The 12,901-nt window shown below is 36.8% G+C and overlaps 1 pseudogene; it reads right to left on the bottom strand.

Moving 5' to 3' along the window:
- Window positions 1–3,045: 3,045 nt before the first annotated feature.
- On the bottom strand, window positions 3,046–3,163 carry LOC126870800 (5S ribosomal RNA; annotated as a pseudogene).
- Window positions 3,164–12,901: the final 9,738 nt, after the last annotated feature.

The following is a 12,901-nucleotide window of genomic DNA, read 5'->3' as shown; positions in this document are numbered from 1 at the left end:
TGGTGATTTTCTTTTGTCAATTCTTCTCGTATTTTCTTCTCTTTTTGATCCAGCAGGAAGGTTTTCCCACAGTATTTGGTGGTGGTTCCGTTGGTTTTACAGCCGGCTTTACATTCGCTCTGGTTTTTGTTGTAGATCGTGTAGTTGATTTTACGGGGATCGCTGCTCGTGTTTGTTTTACTGGCGTAGGTGCCGGCTTTCTTGCTACTGCCTGTACTCTCGGGCGATTCGGAATATCGTTCCTTCGTGGCTCGCCCCATTCTCCCGAAGGACGTGCCCGGTTTCCCGATTGTTCCGATGCATAGGGTACGATTATCCTAGCGTCTACTCTGGCTTTGAATGTATAACAATCTTTTATCAAATGCCCAGGTTTTTTTGCAATAATTGCATGTTAGCGCATTTTGTCTCGGAGCGTTTGGGCCATTTTGCGGCGGCGATATAGGTATTCGATCCTGGCGGTTGTTTCCGATGTTTTTACTATTGCTCGGGGGACGAACGTTGTTACGATTGTAATTGTTCGGAGGTGTCGGACGTTGGTATTGCGTTCTGTCGTTTGCTCGTTTTAATTCTCGCGTTGCTTTAACAGCTTGGCGATACGAGTTCTTCTAAAGAATGGTATCCCGCTATTTTTACTCGCAAATATACCTCGTTTGGGAGTCCCTTAACGAAGGCCTCCCTTGTGTCCCAATCTATTGTGTCTTGAACATCCTGAGATATAATACCGTAATCACATCTTTCTCCGTCCATTATTGCTAACCTAAGGTTTCTGACGCGATCTATATAGTCTAGTATGTCTTCCCCCGGTCGTTCCAATATTGTTCCTAATTCTCCCTTATATTCGTTAAGGGATTTCCCTGGGCCGAACATATCCTTTAATTTGTTCCCGAAATCGTCCAAACTGTTTAGCTGACTGTCCTCTACGGCGAGGTACCCGTGTCCGCGAAGCTTATTCATTAATAATTTTACCAATTGAGGCTCCTGATGCCGCGGAATCATGTTTCGTGCGCGCTCGCATGCTCTTAAAAATTGAAATACTGAGGGTCGATGTCTGTCGAATATTGGTACTGACTCGATCGCGTCTTTTAACTTAATTGGTTGGGGGCTACCGTCTGTCGGTATTGTCACCTGAGGAATTATCGGCAGTGATACGGGTGTCTCGATTTCCTTTTTTGTTTTGAGTGAACGCATGTCGTCTTGTAATTCATTGGTTTTTGTACTCATGTCGGCTCATTACTCGAAAATTTGCATCACATGCTCTTAGTTTTTTTGACAATGTCAAGAGCATGTTTTCGTTCAATGATTCTAATGGAGTTGCCATATTCTCTATTATATTTTGTCAATACCCGTAAGAACTTTAATCCTCTGTGGAGCGCATCCCACCGCTGCCACGAAAAAAATATTTGAATTGTTATTGTTACGTTTTCAATTGAGTTGTTGTTTTAGTTTTTCTTTTTTTTTTTATTCTTACTTTCTTGGGCCCGTTACTATAGTAATTTACAATTATATGTATATGTATGTATGTATATGTATGTATATGTATAAATATGTATATGTATATGTATTTATCCGTGTAAGTTGTCGATAATGATATTGTAGTCATCTAGGGGGACAGCGGGGCAAGTTATCTTTCCAAAAGCCAGAAAACTTTTTTCGGTTTCGGTAAGATCCATGTAAGCGTTTATACACTCAGTACTGGATGTCGCGGGTTGTATCTGTGACATATCTATATCGCACATTCGGCAATGCTTTGCTGTAGTTCGCTCCGGTACTCCACACAGCAAGTGTGTTGGCGTATCTTCGTGTAATTCTTGATCCTCCGGATCCAATCAGTCTTGACAAATAAAAACATATTGGAACTAGTAAGCAGAGCGGATTAGATGAACGCAACAACTGAATAACAATTCCTCGTAAGCATCCGGGTAGTCCGTAGGTAAGATTCCATCCGGAAGGTATAACAATTGGTTCTTCTGATTGTTAAATTCAACGCCCATTCTGTGTAACAGAACAAAGATATTTTATTATTAACATGTCTCGCTTTATTATGAAGTTTTTGTTGATTCATTTTGTCAGTGCGTCACAATGGGATTTTCCTTTCGGGGTATTGCCTTTATCTTTCAGTGTTTCATATATTCCTTCTAATTCGTCAATCATGGACGGGTTGATAGCTGATTACGATCCAGTTTTCCTTTCTCGTGACTGTTCGTTAACAGATTTTAACATTTTTGCTACTGTGTATTGTATTAATTGTCATTTATTATTTCTTCTTAATCCGTTCACCATGAGTAGTTAAGGGTTTAATAATTTATTATAAGGTTTTAATCCATGGTTTGTTTCTCGTGGCTGGTTACAACCCCTCTTCTTCTCGCGCTGAAATACTACTTGCAGTGAATAAAAAATGAACGAAAAAGGATAAACTAAATAAAAGAAAACAAAACAAGATATGCACTGGAACAGTCCGCATGGGAACCTCTGACGAAGATACCTCCGTATGCATCATTAAACGTTAATATCGAAATGACCAAAACCTATGTTCATAACAGTAAATCAAATCAAACACCGGAGGCAACAATCACATGGAAATAGTAATCAAAATCTACGTAATGATAATATACCAAATCAACAATCAAGATGCACAACCCGTCATCCGGAAGCCGACGCTACTCACCGCGTGTCAATGCAAGGGAGAAAAACAGCAAACAAAACATATCTTATTAAATAAAATATAAGAATATAGACAAAATCACTCCAATAAAATAACACCCGCTGGGAACACATTTAGGCATATATACACACATGAATAAATAAGGCACTGTTACCAAGTAAAGTCAAAATCTACACACGGAGCATCAGGATACATTTCAAGAAACCTATCTAAACACCATGAGAGTACTTCAGGACAAGTACCTCCGCTTGATCTGAGGAATGGTAGCGTAGGAAAGCCTCCAACACTTGATCAGGAATCTCCTCTGAGAAACGAACCTTCGCGCTGGCATCCGTATCAACCACCGCATGGGGGGGGGGGGGCGCGGCGGGCCCAGCGCGCTCTGCCAACGCCACACGGAATCCCAGGCGATCACCCATCCAAGTACTATCCGTGCCCGGCGCTGCTTGACTTTCGTGATCTAACGGGAACGAGTGCACTCAGCGCGGCCAGGGCATTGCCTACTTTCACTTGAACTGGAATGCATTTAACTATGTGTACTGCTTCTCCTGCGACCAAAGCCATGTGTCCTGGAGTTTTGGTTATTGCATACGCAAATTCATCAGGTAATATAGTTGCTAGACTTAATGCATTCTCTATTATTTTCTTTTCCGAGATGCATCTTAGTGTCAATATATCCTGATAGAGTGCCGTTATTTGTCTTCTGACAGTTTTTCTACGTAAATGAATTTTGAGTTAACGTATGCGAATATATCCAAATTTTTGACTGCTGTTTTACGTTTGGGTATAAATGTATTTCCTTTAGTCGTTTTTAGGAAAAAGAGCTTGGGGTGTTCTGTGGATAACAGGGTGTATCTGCACAAAGGCTGTTCTCCAGTCTTGGTTAGCACAAAGGTTATTTCTTGAGTCGCAAAGGCAAAACCCGGTAGCGTCGGGTTGCTATTGGTTTTTATTTCTTGAATTTTTGTGGCGATTCCTTCGTACAAGACGTCATATTGCTCGAACTTACATAGGAATAGTGGATGTGGCTGCCAATAGGTGTATCCATCTTCTGAATCCAAACAAGTTCCTTTATTAATAGCGCATTCATTGAACTATTCATTAGACTTATTCATTAGACTAGCACTATTCATTAAACTTATTTAACGAATAGTAAGTTTAATGAATAGTATGATTTACGAATAATAAGTTTAATGAATGCTATTAACAACGTTTTTGTGTTTAAACGAATCCACGGTCAACGGAATAACTCTTTACTAAGCGTAGACTAATCTTAGACGCAAAAATACGATTGTTGAAAATGCTCGATGTGTTACTCTCCAAGACAATCGCACGAATGCCAGCCTCGTGGAGATTTTTCTCGCTGTACGATTGCATTTGCTTTCTATACTCGTTTGGAAGCATCGAGAAAGTTCCAAACGCCGTTGCTAGGCAGTTTCTGCCTGAAGTTTGATACATACTCGTTGGAAACATCGAGAAAGTTCCAAACACCGTTGCTAGGCAGTTTCTACCTCGAGTTTGATTATTAATACAATGTATGTCCCATTGTATCGGCACCTCTGAGGCAACATCACACGTGGCTAGGCCCGCTCCCGAGGCCGCATGCCGCCACTACCACATTTCTCGGAAAACCCATACAACCACTCCAGACCTCCGTTAGGCAAAACGTCCATCCCGTGACCGTGGCTACGTTCGGCGACCAATTGTCACCTCGAACCCAATCTCGCTATCACAAATCTTGAACAATTACAGCTAGGATAAAATCTAGGCTAGAGTAGAGGATGTTCCCAAAATTTCCAAGAAAAGGCCTTTGGCTTTCCTTTCATCTTCGATATATATAAAAAAAGATAGGCGAATGAACAATACTTTATTCAAAAGGCGAAGTTACACTTCAGTAGCAAAATACAGACTGACTTACTTACTAAAGAACTGGGATCTTTGCCTGCTCACTATGATTCATATATCTCACGGGTGGGAGTTCGGTTACTGTCTATTCTCACCGCTATCGCATGACCAGGTGTTGTATGCATATCCTGAGGTCGGCGGATTCCTGGCTTCTGGGCGACGTTACAAACTGATCGATCCCCTGATTTCTGTTACGATAATAGGGGTGGTTCAATTGAGTTTACACTAAATTAACAGGTATAAATTAATGTTTATTTCAACAACTTCGTAAAGAGATAGTTACGCTGGTGCGTATGTACAAGTTAAGTAAACGATTGATTTAAGGGTAGAAACCCGATAAAGGTATGTTGACTATTCTAACGATGAAAAATAAGTAAAGTTCTGTGACGATGCTCTGTCGGAGGAAAGCTAGTGATAGGTGTGTCTAACCATCGGATTTGTTGATGATAATGTTGGTTAGGAGAGCGAGGACAGTAGACATTGCTTCTGATTGAAATTGAACTTCGTATAAGTTGATGGAAATTTTATTGTATAAATTCAACAGAGTGTCGGTTCAAAGTGTTACAACAGAATAATCTGTTGAGCGCTAATTTAGGAGGGTTTTTATATGGAGGTTTTAGTCCCTTTGGAGGGGCTGTTTTGTTATTATTTCGATAGCTATGGCATGCAGGATGTTTCGTCTACTTTATTACTGTTTCTGAGCGGGTGGCCTTTCTTGAGCGTGTGACACTTCCACCGGCATGTCGGTTGACGTCCACGGTTCGGCTAGCGAAAAAAGGAATAAATCGTAAAACTAAAGGATCGTTCAAAATTGACACTTTATACGTTCGTTCAAGTTTGTATAACGAGATTGCGATATTAATTACACTATGTTACGTAGATATTAGTCTATATTCATTATTTACTGAAACTGTAGTAAGACTGACTAAACTTCGATTTTGATGTTTTTTGCGTATGCCGTGCAAATCTATATTTTGAAAAATCTTTTCCTATCCATACAAGGACTGAACTTGCTTAATTTCCGAGATATTCGCGAAAAACTGCCGGTATCGCTTGAATGAATTCTGCCTATAGTTGTGCGTCCGTGCAACCTATGCGTAGGTTGCTACCGGATACAGTATTTTGTTCATAGTATATGTAGGTATGATAGGGGGAGATTGAAAGATTACGGGAGATTAAAAGATTACGGGAGATTGAAAGATTACGGGAGATTGAAAGATTACGGGAGATTGAAATATTATTTAACTGCCAGGTAAAGAGAGACGTCCGCTTGAACTCGCTGACTAAGCCCTCTTGTCTTCATGTAGGCATTCTCTGCAAACACACACATACATTCCTTTATGCAAAAACTGCCTAGGTCGAGTTCACCGTCAAGCCACAAAAACGCGTGTGCTCGGCAAAAACAGAATAAGCCGATGAACCACCAATCAACGAAATAAACTTGATCATTACAATAGACAATATAGAGGAAATTTATGTCGATTTTTCCCTAACAATAAATAATGTCAATGTTTGCGTACATTTATTGTACAATTACATTATTTATATAAATGTTCTTATGCTGTACAATTACATATATATCGAGTCAAAGTCCGAATCTGGGCCCGAGTCGTCCTCTTGGCGGAGGCTTGGGACAGGTAAGGATTCCTCACTGAAGCTATTCATTTTTTTACACTGAAGTTATTTTTATTGACACACACAAAAATGTTACAGAGTTGACACAGCTCACAATGATCACACGCTCGCGACATCTGTGACGTCGTTCGTGGAAAAATAGGTCTCTCCTGTCTTCCTGTAACTGGGACAAAGACTGTTTATCTGTTGAAGGATTTTAGGTAACTAGATATTAGTGTTTATAACGGTCCTCGGGCTAGCCGATCACGCACTGCGGAGACGCGTCGGCATCTGGTAAACATCCTGTCCGGAGAACAGGATCTGCGTGTGGCGAGCTACGGGATAGAAACCGTTGGAATGTTTACTGCCACGTGCCGCTACAAATCTTTCTTTTAAGGAGAGCTATAGAATTACTCCATACCTTTGTTAGGCAAAGCGTTCATCCCTTGACCGCGGCTACGTTCGGCGACTAATTGTCGCCTTGAGCCCAAGCTCATCATCACAAATCTCGAACAATTACAATCGGACTGGGTGACTACAATTGTTTAATTACAGCTATGGTAGATTCTAGATTACGGTGTTAAGGAATCTTTCCGAAATACCAAGGGGAAGGCTCCGATGACCTTTCATCTCTGACATATACTTTAGCCTGCCACGTGATTCTAACAACCTCGATTGAATTTATGTGCAAGTGCAAGTGCATTTTACGCAGTTTATCAATAGTTAGCGACTATCTCCACTCGAATAACTCTACCAGTGCTATACAACTCTCAGGGTGCATGCCGTGATCGCCCACTCCTTATAATAATATCAAACAATCCCATTATTTACATCTACAAATTTAAAGCCGTCGCAACAGAATACCCATCCACTAGGTAAACAAAACAAAATAATACACCCGCCAAGCACGAACGCTCTGTAGATTGTTATCATCTGTTCCATTCGTGCTTTATAGACTAAACACTCATTCGTTAGATATTTAATTATTAAATTCAAATTATAAACTGAATTTCAGCCACTGTCTAATAAATACTGCTCGCAAACCATCTATCATTTCTTAAATCAAATATAAGAATTGTTTATTTTATAAATTATGTTGTGTGTCTAAACACAGCCCACTCAAACATTGTATCGACCGCGTGACATCGATTGTCAACAAGTCCTATAAACTAAGATCTTTCAAATTTCTTTTGTTTTTGATAGACACAACCGCTAGCCGATGAGTTATTCCGGTATATTTGGCTTGTTCTTTGTTATTATACAATTACTGCCATTTTTTACGACTGACCTCCTTTCTCGTAGTGACACGACACTATGCTATATTTAATCAAAACTCATAATTGTAGCGATAAAATACTTCCTATCAATACAATATTATTTAATACAATAATATAAAATTTAAATATCCTGGTTTAGGGCTGTTAAAGGATATAGGTTTGGGTTTATTAATTAATCGATTCACGCAGATTCGATTTTCTCCAATATATTTGATCGCCTCGTACAACACGTCTTAACACACAGAATACACTCGGTCAATTAACACGTGGTCGACTTCTAAGACAAAAGAGCGTCGTTAGAAGTCGTACCAACTTAGCTTGTAGTAACTAGCGATCATGCCAACCTAACATTTCTCTACAAGGACGACATATCCAGTGAATTAACGGCGGCTGAACAATTGCATCTCCTTAAAATTAACGGGTAAATCTATAACATAAGTAACAAAATTATTATCTAATTTCAATCTAGTACCCAAAAACTGTTCAACATAAATTCACTATGCTCAAAGTGCATTCCCTTACAAATGATATCGATGTTTATGATATTTATTTGCTATATTATTGTTCATATTATTTGTTATAGGGCCAGACCACCGACCTCGGCCAGGACTATCCTGATTCGCCTTCAACATGGCCACAACCAACATAATATTAACTACGATAAAAAACCAAAATTAATAATTTGCCTCTAACTATCGCCGCTATAATACGACTGGCCTGTATACATATTAAATAATTTATAATAAATAACTTGTTTATAAATACACCTTGTCATATTTATCTACACTATCCTTCATCTTACGAACTACACCCACCTTGACCTACACATTATCGGTATTCCTTTATATTGTTCACAAACCGTTATAGCGCAATATTTCCAAATTCTATCATGTTTAATTCGGAAATATTATAATGGAACTTTCGGGCAGCCGACTATATCAGCCCAACTGTCTCGGGGTTCAAAGTAATTTCCTGTGCTCCCAGGTTTTTTCTTGTAACGCGGCTTGGCAAGTAGATAGTTGTCACTGTACGACACTATATAAAATAAATTAGAACCTACTCTAATGTAGCTACAGCTACAAACTCACATCGAAATACTCGAGGAACGGCCAAATAGATAGAAATAAACTGAAAATACGGGTAAATGCAACCTCACTATATTCACATTAAGGAAAGGTACCACATCTCTTATTATTCTCAACCACCACATCATACAGCAAATCAAAACAGTTAGATAATCAGGTCTTTGCCCGGACCATCTACATCCAGACAAATTTGTTTGGAAACAACACATAAATAAAGAAATCGAGCAAATCAGACTCAAAAGGAAGAAAATGTACTGACTCATTGTAGACATTCTACCAGTGAACAATTACCAAAAAATAAACTATCGCTACATAAAACAAGTTTACTATGAATGTTCGTAAAAACCAGAAATTCGTTCGAAGAATAGAAAAGCACTGATCTGGTATATGGTCAGTTATGACCATAGAATAGGTGCTAATGGGTCGATGTAGATTAGCGGTGAATTCGCATATAGTACAGATATACACATTTATATTATACAGAGTGTTTTTTCAAATTATTCTTTCGGATAACCATTGCGATGAAAACAGTTCTTCTTGTACAAAAGCAACAAAGCTTTTTCGTAAGGTGAAAATGCGTCGTTCAAAAGACAATTTTTTTCAAACGATGAAATTAAATGCAAATTTATCTTCATGCTTCATGGTGAATTTCACATTGTTAGATTTGTAACCAATCAGGCCAAAGAAAATGCTGATGCTCTGATTGTAAACACAGTCAATCGATTTTCTAATGAAAATAAATCCGTTATCATTGTCGAATAAGATATTAATTTGTTAATGTCATTATGACGATCGATCAGTTCGTCGAAAACGACAGGACCGAGGAAAAACTGAAGCAAGAAAGAGAAAAGGATAATCCGAACTTATTTAGTGATTAAGCTCAATTAAGCGGTTCAATGTAACAGAATCCTTTATTTTGTTCTTTATTTTTCAAAATACTCCTAATTTCACAAATAAATTTGAAAGACGTATAAAATAATTATATTTAAAATAATATAAATTGATAGTCTCGTGATTATCGCATTCTCAATTTAGTTTTCGATATATTTATCCGCGAATCGACGAACTTTAGTGCAAATAAAATTATTATCATGTAACTACTGTGGGGGAAAGGGGCCGCGCCTTCGACAAGCTTGAGAAGTGTTTATCCAGCGAATACTACACGCATGTAAATACACCGTAAATAAGCCGCAATAATTACAAAAGATGAGGTTAGAAAGGAGTTAAGAGTGAAAAATTTGAGTGCACTCGTAGGTTACACGCGAAATGATTAGCATAAAATAATAATTGTTCTATTTCGAAAAATAATATCAATTATCAATTCGTTCAGTATTTGTATAATTAACTTGTTTTTATTTCAAGGAAGCTATTAAAAAGACTAACCCTAACGCAATACATTGATGACATTTACATTTAATTGGTTTACAATAGACATTTCTTACAACCTATGCAGTTATGCACGGGACATTGAGTTAGCCCAATTCTCGTTTATATATACTATAAACAGAAGATAAGAGATAGATTTGTGGTGGACTTGGGCAACCAATACTGACCCATACGCTGCCTCAGCACACAACTATAGGCTGACTACACTATAGTACTATCGACAGTTATTTGCGAATATCTCGGATACTAATATATTCAATATAATAATATATTCGGATAATATATTTAAAACCCATCGAAATCGAAGAGGAAATAATTTTTTTCCACAAGTCCACTCATTATCATATGTTTATCTATGGTTTAATTCAGTACCTATATATATTCCTCTATACATATGTAAATAATAAATCTCTGAGATAGAAATACTCGTAGAGTTGCAAGCATTATAGATGTCCGACGTCCAATTAAAAAAAGTTTCACGCATCTCAATAAAAAATCAATAGATAACAACGTACTGCTCCCAATCTACATAGTCCAAGTATATTCTAATATTAGTAACTTACCAAAAATTAGCCGTCTGAATTACTTTAGGGTAAAATGGGGAAAAACCAGAAAAAATTACATGACGCAATGCCACAAATGCCAACTGTTATGTCATATCTCACAAAACTGTAACCTTAATTATCGGTGCGTAAAATATATTGAGTCGCATTGACCAGGCAAGTGCAAAATAAAAAAAGAAGACGCGGAAACAAAGACAAAATCAAACCTGCGACCCCTCCTATCCAACATAAGCTAAGTATTCGAAATAGTCATAAACAACCCCCTAGTTTCCTTCCGCACAAAAAACAACGTAATCCAACACAATCAAATCGGCTTCCGACACAAACATTCCACACTGTACGCAATAAATAAACTAACGTCAGACATCTGGTGGGCTCCCAATGCAAAGCAACGAGTAGCCGCCTGCCTTGAAAAAGCATTCGATATAGTAAAAATTTTCGGCCTTATATACAAAATATGTATTTCTTTGGGCAATAAACGTTATAATTAAAATTAAAAAAGCACTCGTTTTCGTTTGATCACGAAAGTTAAGCAACGCTAGGCACGAATGGTACTTAGATGGTTCACCGTTTGGGAACTGCGTGTGGTATTGGTTTTTTCATTTTTACAATTTTTTTTTTTTTTTTGCTTTCCTTAATAATCTATTTTTAATAATCTATAATATAAGCATCGAAAAAAAGAAATATTTTAGTACTACGCGACTATTGCCATACATTGTATCATTCTCATTTTTACATACATCTGTTTTTTTAATATTCTTTTTTTCTTGAATATTAAGAGCAAGTAACAAAACTACTTACTTCAGCCAACTCTCATACCACGTTGAGTGCACTCGTTCTCGTCCGATCTCACATCATCGTCATTAGCATCTCGAGTATCTAATTACTACGGCTACTTGTCAAATTCTGTAATAATCATATTTGCACTAGTAAATATCTTCTCTATTACATAACAACAATGATTAATCCAAATGAAGATTCGTTACACTCACCTAACCCTAATCATAATGTGAACGCGACATATATATGCTCGAAATAATATATATATTAAATATAGATACAAGCATACAAATAAATTAAAATAAACGTTCCAGCAAGTGTTTTAAGGAGACTGTGATTTGCCAAAGTTGATCTATCTTCGAATAAAAGGAGTTAGCATGATTTAGCTCACGATTAAAGCAATATGTGTTGACCGGTGTAGAATAAATTGTTGGTTCTAAGACATCTTAAAGGGACATTAAGAGAAAATTGCTGGTTTACATTAGAAGAAGAAATAATACCGTCTACTATTTTATTTACAGATAAGATGTCAAACATTATTCTCTTAATTTTATATAAAATATAAAAAAAGGATTTATATGTTTATGATACCAAACATACTTTTGCATGAATATAACGAAAACTAAGACCGAGCATTCGTATCTATAAGAAAATGTTGTTCAGAATCATGATCTCACGATATATTTCAAGGGCATCGAAATCGATGAGCAAGTAGCTCTTCGACAGGTTCACCTGCTCTAATAATGACATTTCATTAAATTTTTAAGACGTCGTATTAAGAAAACGAAAATTTGTTATGCCTATGAAGCGGAGATACACGTTGGCATAACACCGAAGTTATCTTTTTCAAAAAGCACTTTTTAGTTATGACTGATCAGAGAATATTTTCAATCGGAGAAAGGTTCATGCAAATTGAGCATTGAGCATGAGTCTGTACCATTCAGATTTCTATATAACATAACAATACTAAAAAATATGAAAGCAGAAGAACCGATTAAACACCGTATGAATTTGGACATTATTTTAGAAAATGAAAATCATCGAAATGTAGATAGAAGCGATATGCTTAATGAAATAAAAATATTTTGTGACATATACAGTAAAAATTTGTTGTATATAACAGCAATGCAATGTTCGAATATGATACATAAAATTAAGGATTTGTTTTCCAATTTTATGTTACTTTAAGAATATTACTAATTATTCCAATCGCTTCTGCAGGGCGTGCTTTCTCTAGATTAAAATTAATTAAAAATTATATACATACTACTATGTCTCAGGGAAGACTATCTAATTGATTATTTAATTTGAATAAGTTATGTGAAAATTGAAATTACGAAGATATAATTATTGATTTTGCACGAAACAAAGCGAGAATAATAAACTTTATGAAATAATTGTACCTCACTAAGTTTCAAAATAATAAACATTTCAGATACGGGTATTTTTGTTAATATGTACTCAATCATCGAGTCATTATTTTGTTATTATTATTACTAAAAACTTTATAATTAGAATAGGAATAAATTTTCGTCAAAGAAAGTTATGAGCTACAGAGGTACATGTCTTTTCTGTTTCTAATTTGTAATGCTATACATGTGTATAATAATATTATTTTGTCAGAGCGAG

Source organism: Bombus huntii, chromosome 10 (assembly GCF_024542735.1).
Source record: "Bombus huntii isolate Logan2020A chromosome 10, iyBomHunt1.1, whole genome shotgun sequence".
NCBI classification, from domain to species: domain Eukaryota; kingdom Metazoa; phylum Arthropoda; class Insecta; order Hymenoptera; family Apidae; genus Bombus; species Bombus huntii.
This window is presented reverse-complemented; position numbering and strand designations above follow the sequence as displayed.